Source organism: Castor canadensis, chromosome 9 (assembly GCF_047511655.1).
Source record: "Castor canadensis chromosome 9, mCasCan1.hap1v2, whole genome shotgun sequence".
NCBI lineage: Eukaryota > Metazoa > Chordata > Mammalia > Rodentia > Castoridae > Castor > Castor canadensis.
This window is the reverse complement of record NC_133394.1, coordinates 58,813,227-58,818,914: the sequence shown is the minus strand read 5'-3', so window position 1 is coordinate 58,818,914 and position 5,688 is coordinate 58,813,227. Positions and strand designations below refer to the sequence as shown.

The window sequence follows — 5,688 nt, the reverse complement described above, 5'->3', positions numbered from 1 at the left end:
TAAATGTATTGCTTTGCTTGCATAGCTCTGTTAGTGCATTTGTATGATTCTTAAAATGATGACTTTTGCTATATTCCCACCTGAGACTATTCAGGACCTTTTAGTTTCTGCTTGGATTTTATATATGCAAACTGGCATTAGTTGAGATTTTCTACTTTTTAAATACTGGGTAATTGATATGTAAAGCTTTTCCTAAGATATGTGTTTTTCAAAGCCTTTTTATTTCTAGTATCACTCTTGGAGGCATGGTAATAATGTTGAATTCTATTTTTTAAAAGAAATATTTTTATCTACTTTCTCCATTTATACTAAATCAACACAGATCACAAATTGTATTTACTCACAAATTACATTAATAAACATCTAGAAAATAATCCATCTCTCCAATTGTTTTATTAATAAATTGTACTTAGATAGGAAAATTTGTACCATGACAAGTCTAACAACATGAATAAAGACTCTTGCAGTTTCTCTTGACTCTTAAAATTGTACTGGGTGTAGGCAACTGGCACCTGCAAGGAGTTAGTAAAAGGTCTCTACTTCCCACCCATAGTTGTCCCAGACACTTAAGGGGAGGTTGAAACTTGGCTTTGTCATGGAAAATGAAGGACATTGAGGTTCTAGTAGGTCAAGGAAGGTACGCTCATGGCATCTTCAGCGATTTTGGTACTGGCAGGATGTTTGCTTGCAAAATACTTGACATTGTGGTCTTGGTCCAACTGAAGTATCATGACGGTAAGCTCTAGAGCATCTTGATAGCGGGTAGAGGCTAAGAAACATTCTTTTTCTAGGAGAGTTTGTGTTAATGTTTTTGCAAGTGCCATTCTAACATTTGGAACACTATCATTCACCAAGGTCAGCAGTTGTGGCATTAGATGGATAGCAAAACTGTCCATTGGGAGGCAATCATTTTCAATGATAATGTCACAGATGTAGACAAAGGATTGCCGACCAGACCACTTGGTGCACTTGCAAAAATCCTCCACCAGCTCATTGATGAGACTTACTCCAAAGGTCTCGGGTGTCTCCATGTGCAACTTCTTCAGCATCTTGCTGACCAGCTTGTAGGAAACCCAACGAACAGAAGACACTTTGTACAGAGATTCATGGCAATGGGACGTAAATAGTCATAAACATCTCTGGGACTATATAATTCTAGAAGTAAAATCAGTTGCTGAGACAGTTCATTTCGAATTCTCCAATTTATATTGTTATCTGTCACTAAAAACTCCTGAAGTCGATAAAGATATTCTCTTCTTTTGTCAGTAGGAAGACTCTTCAGAAAATCATGTAAATGTAAAAGAACACCTAACCTGACTTGATCAATGTCTTTTAAAAATCCATTAAAAATTGGAACCAGGTCTGCAGCTGTCAATTGCTCACCAAGGATAAGTGCAAGTTCATGGATGGAGAACGCCAAAGTTCTTCGAACCTCCCAATCTTCATCTGATGCCAGAGACTCATACAACTCTTTGAGGCAGTGCCAATATTTCTGGCCAAGAGTCATAGCAACACCTGGGAAACTGTATGCACAATGCTGAACAATTTTGGTATCAATGGTTTCTATGAGATAGGGATCAGTCATTGTTAAGTACTGATCTAATAAAGCCTGGTGTACAACATCTTGCACTTCAGCCCTCCTTACCTCCTCAGAGACTTCTTGATCTCTGATCCTATTTTTATCTTCTAGCATGTCTTCTGAACTTTTGATTTCTGCTTTAAAATGGTGACCTGAACAAGATGGATTGGCAAAAGTAGATGTGAAAGGTCCCAGAGACTTAAATGCTGTTTGGCAAACTGACCATGAGCGATCACTGATCAAGTTGATAAATAGGGCTGATAGTTTGGACCATCGGATTTCAAGACTGGTTGCACATGAAACTTTCACAAAACACTCAACACAAGCCTTTCTGATTCTCCATACCTTATCGGAACATAACTGAATGAAACATGGAATCAACATTTCCTCAGTAACTTGCTGACCCACTACACTGCAAATATCACTAAAATAGTCAGCACAGATCTTTCGAACATGAAGCTTTCTCCAATCATAGCACATATCACAAAACCTAGGGAGGATGAGGCATTCTGTAATATCCTTGCCAACCATAGGAGACATCTTGCACATTGTAGCCAAAGTTCTTGCTTTTATATATTCAGCCCTGTCTGGGGCAGTCAGCTCTAGGAGCACAGGGAATACTTGTGTCTCAAAGTAAAATGGGTCAATTAGTTTCTGCTTCAGCAGAGCCAGCAAAGATTCTTGACTTATTTTCCACACCTCATGATTCTCATCTGTGAGATATCTAGTCACAATAGGTAGTAAAAGCATAGGATAAGGAAGGCCAGTTTTCTTGAAAATATAATGCAATGTGAGGCACCTGTTCCATTAGCTCTGCTCTCACAATTGGTTCTGGATCCTCAGCTAAACTACTAATTCTTTCCAAAACAGAAATACAAGCACTTTCATTGGTAGAGACCGCACTCAATGTATCCAACAAAATCCTGGCAGCCATTTCTCTCTGAAATATGTCCTTACTTGCAGCATACTTGTCAAGTCTCCCCAGTGGTATCCACAATTCATTTTCTGAGATAAACTCTAGTGCTAAAAAAAAATACATCAGACACTGAGATGTCAGCATCCGTGCCAAGGTCATCCACAGTTTCTGGCAGGTCTTCCCGGAGTGCCAACGTTTCATCTTCTGAGATGAACTCATGGGATAAAATAAACACATCAGATGCTGCACTGTCATCAATCATGTCACGTTCCTCCACATTCTCATGCATGTCTTTCTGGAGAAACAGGAGGTCTGAATCTGGAAAAGAAGAAAGGCTAGTCACCAATGAAGGATAAGACACAGGAAAACTCCACTGCTTGGGCAGGCAGAAACCCCATACATAACACCATACTGATGTCTAATTGAGGTTAAAAAAACTGTATAAATGTGCAAGGCTGGATCTCTCTTAGAAACATCTTTATTTCTACATACAGTGAGAAAAATTTGTTTTTTTAAAGAAAATAGTACACATGTCCATAAATATAATACTTCCAGGTATATGCCATGAGATATTTCACAATAAATCTTTAGGCCAAGAATGGTAGATCTTTCCCTAGGAGAATATTTTAAAAAATTACATATAACAATAAGCGAACTTCTGATCACATTTCTTCAATATCACCAGTTCGCTGAAAAAGGAAATACTAATCTGAAGGCAAGAAAGGAGAACTTGAAAAGAAAATCTGGACCTAACTCAAAGATATGCTCTTCCACTTGAAAAGTGTATGAACATGATGCAATGAGGGGTGTGAATGAAGACAGATAACTAATTTCTAAATTACAACTAGAGACTTAGGGCTTTTGTGATGTATGTTATTTGATGTAAGAGTCAATGTTGTCAATAAAGTATGTTTTTACCACAGAAAGATGAAATGAGGATAAAACAAAATTTAGAGAATCCCACTCTAAAAGTCTCTGGAAAAATGTCAGTACCCAGTACTCAAGGTTCAAATGAGGGTTACTAAAAATTAAATGTTCATATAAGTTTAACACTTATGTTTCTAGACTATCAACCATAACAACAATAATTTAATTAGAAATTCCAAATGAGACGAACACTACTACAGTTAATGGTAAATGTCTCAAAAAGGATTTCAAGAGGGGAATTCTGACATGGAGGGAAACTAATGGAACGAAACAAGACTACAAAGCCACTGAAGGTGAACATATGGGAGGAACAACTTTAGAAATAGGTGTGAAAGAGAAGCACAAACAGATATTAAAGTTGGGGCAATTTGAATGAATGAAGATTAGCTGGCCAAGGTCAAAATTGACTGAGAATAGATTCATTCCAATAACATATTGCTGTACTTAAGAACCTCAATATTAAATGCATGAGTCAGGCATTGTCAGGATGTTGCAAGTGAAAAATCAAAATGGGGATGACAGGAGAAACTTGAACTTCAGAAACCTTACACAAAAATGACACACAGAAAAAGAGGTGAAAACAAAAAAAATGCCTTTAGGTGTTCTTGGAAAGCAGAAAGGGCAGCAACTGTTTGCCTAGGAAGAGGAAAAATGTTCTCGAAAAAAGGATTTATGCTTTCAACAGACATAAGAGTAGAATCTTAGCCAAATTCAGGGTGAGTGTTGGGATTCGGCCCACACCCCAGGTGCCCGCTGCATGCAGAACAGCTGCGTCATGATTTTCTTCACGGGAACGGAGGTATGATCTGAGACGGGTCATTTGAAGGAATGCTCTATGGCGTACCTTTGGGTGAGGGTCCTGGCAGAGCGACTGGCTGGTCCAGCTCATCAAGGGACACCTCTTGTTCCCGGACAGGATCGCAGAAGTTGAGTGTGGATGCGGACCCTGGTGAGTCCCGTGCATCGGGCACGTCCACGTGGATCATTGGAGTGGCTCGTGGACTGCCTTCACCTAGGAGGAGGAAAATTGAAATACACATTCGGCCCGATGGGGAGCGGTGTGATCCATCCTAACTCCCCGTGCCTCGTGTGCAGAGGCTGCTGACAGCATGGTTCTCCTGGAGCTTCAGGAAGGCCAAAGGCCACGCCCCAGATGGAGCCTCTGGAGAAGGACCTGGGGACGACCCGCTGAGAACAGGTGGGCAAAAGCAGGGATTCCACCAAGACAGAGAAAAGGCTACCTTCAATACTTGGATGCCTGGATGGAAATCAAAGATCTCTCAGAGCACTGGACAAGGACGGCTGTGCCTGACTTCCACCTGGACGCTATCTGGGGCCTTCTGATATCTACCCTCCCGTCAGTGGACATAATCGCCTGGATGATTCTTGCGCAGCGCACGTTCCAAGACAGGTCTTTTTCAGGTACAGTGCTGCGTGCATTGATGTACTCCACCCTCATGGGTGCCTGCAAATATTGCGGCTGGCCTATCTTCCAAAGCAAAAGGAATCCCTTTTGAATGTGGTACACGTCACACGATGGAGACAGATCCTCGACCTCTGGATCCTGTGACAAATACATGCTTCCTCCTGGAATCTCTCCAGGGAAAATACACACGGCCCGTCAACCAGATTCCCTTGGCTTGCTGCCGTGAGGGGCTTCAGCTAAGTAGGTAAGTAAGGAATCGCCTTGGGGTACCAAGAAGGGTTACGTTTTCTTAAAAAATATGTAGCAACAAAGGGTCCTGCACTCACATTTCTTCACTATCACCTCTGCCCCGAGTGTCAAGGCCCCACGGATCTGAAGGCAACTGGCGTGGAGGCAAGCGGACTACGAAAATGAAAATCTGCAAATAACTCACACAGGCTCGTGCCACACTTCAAAGCAGGTCCTAAACGCAAGGTGCCCTTCCTACATGGGTTTCCACCATCAGCCATCCAAAAGGTGAGGAAAGAAGAAAGCAGACAGCTTCTCAACACCTTGAAGAGGTCACTCGGTCAGCATGGAAAATGGTTGCATTTTCCACCATGTAAACTGAGGTGCAATTGCGTACAGTCTTGTGGACCTGATTCTGTGACGGGTCAAAATGCGGCAGGTGTTCCCAATGTTTCTCAGGGTGAAAATTAAGAAGCTCTTAAGCTCCGACCAGGTGTACGCGCTGGGACGCAAGAGGATCCTGGTTGAGGATAGCTAACGTCACGTGGGGCAATCTGTAAACCACACGTGGAGACTTATCTGATCCTTTTCCGATACACGTGAATGACAGGA

The 5,688-nt window shown here is 41.6% G+C and overlaps 1 pseudogene; it reads right to left on the bottom strand.

Moving 5' to 3' along the window:
* Positions 1-382: 382 nt before the first annotated feature.
* On the bottom strand, positions 383-2,467 carry LOC141410904 (serine/threonine-protein phosphatase 4 regulatory subunit 1 pseudogene; annotated as a pseudogene).
* Positions 2,468-5,688: the final 3,221 nt, after the last annotated feature.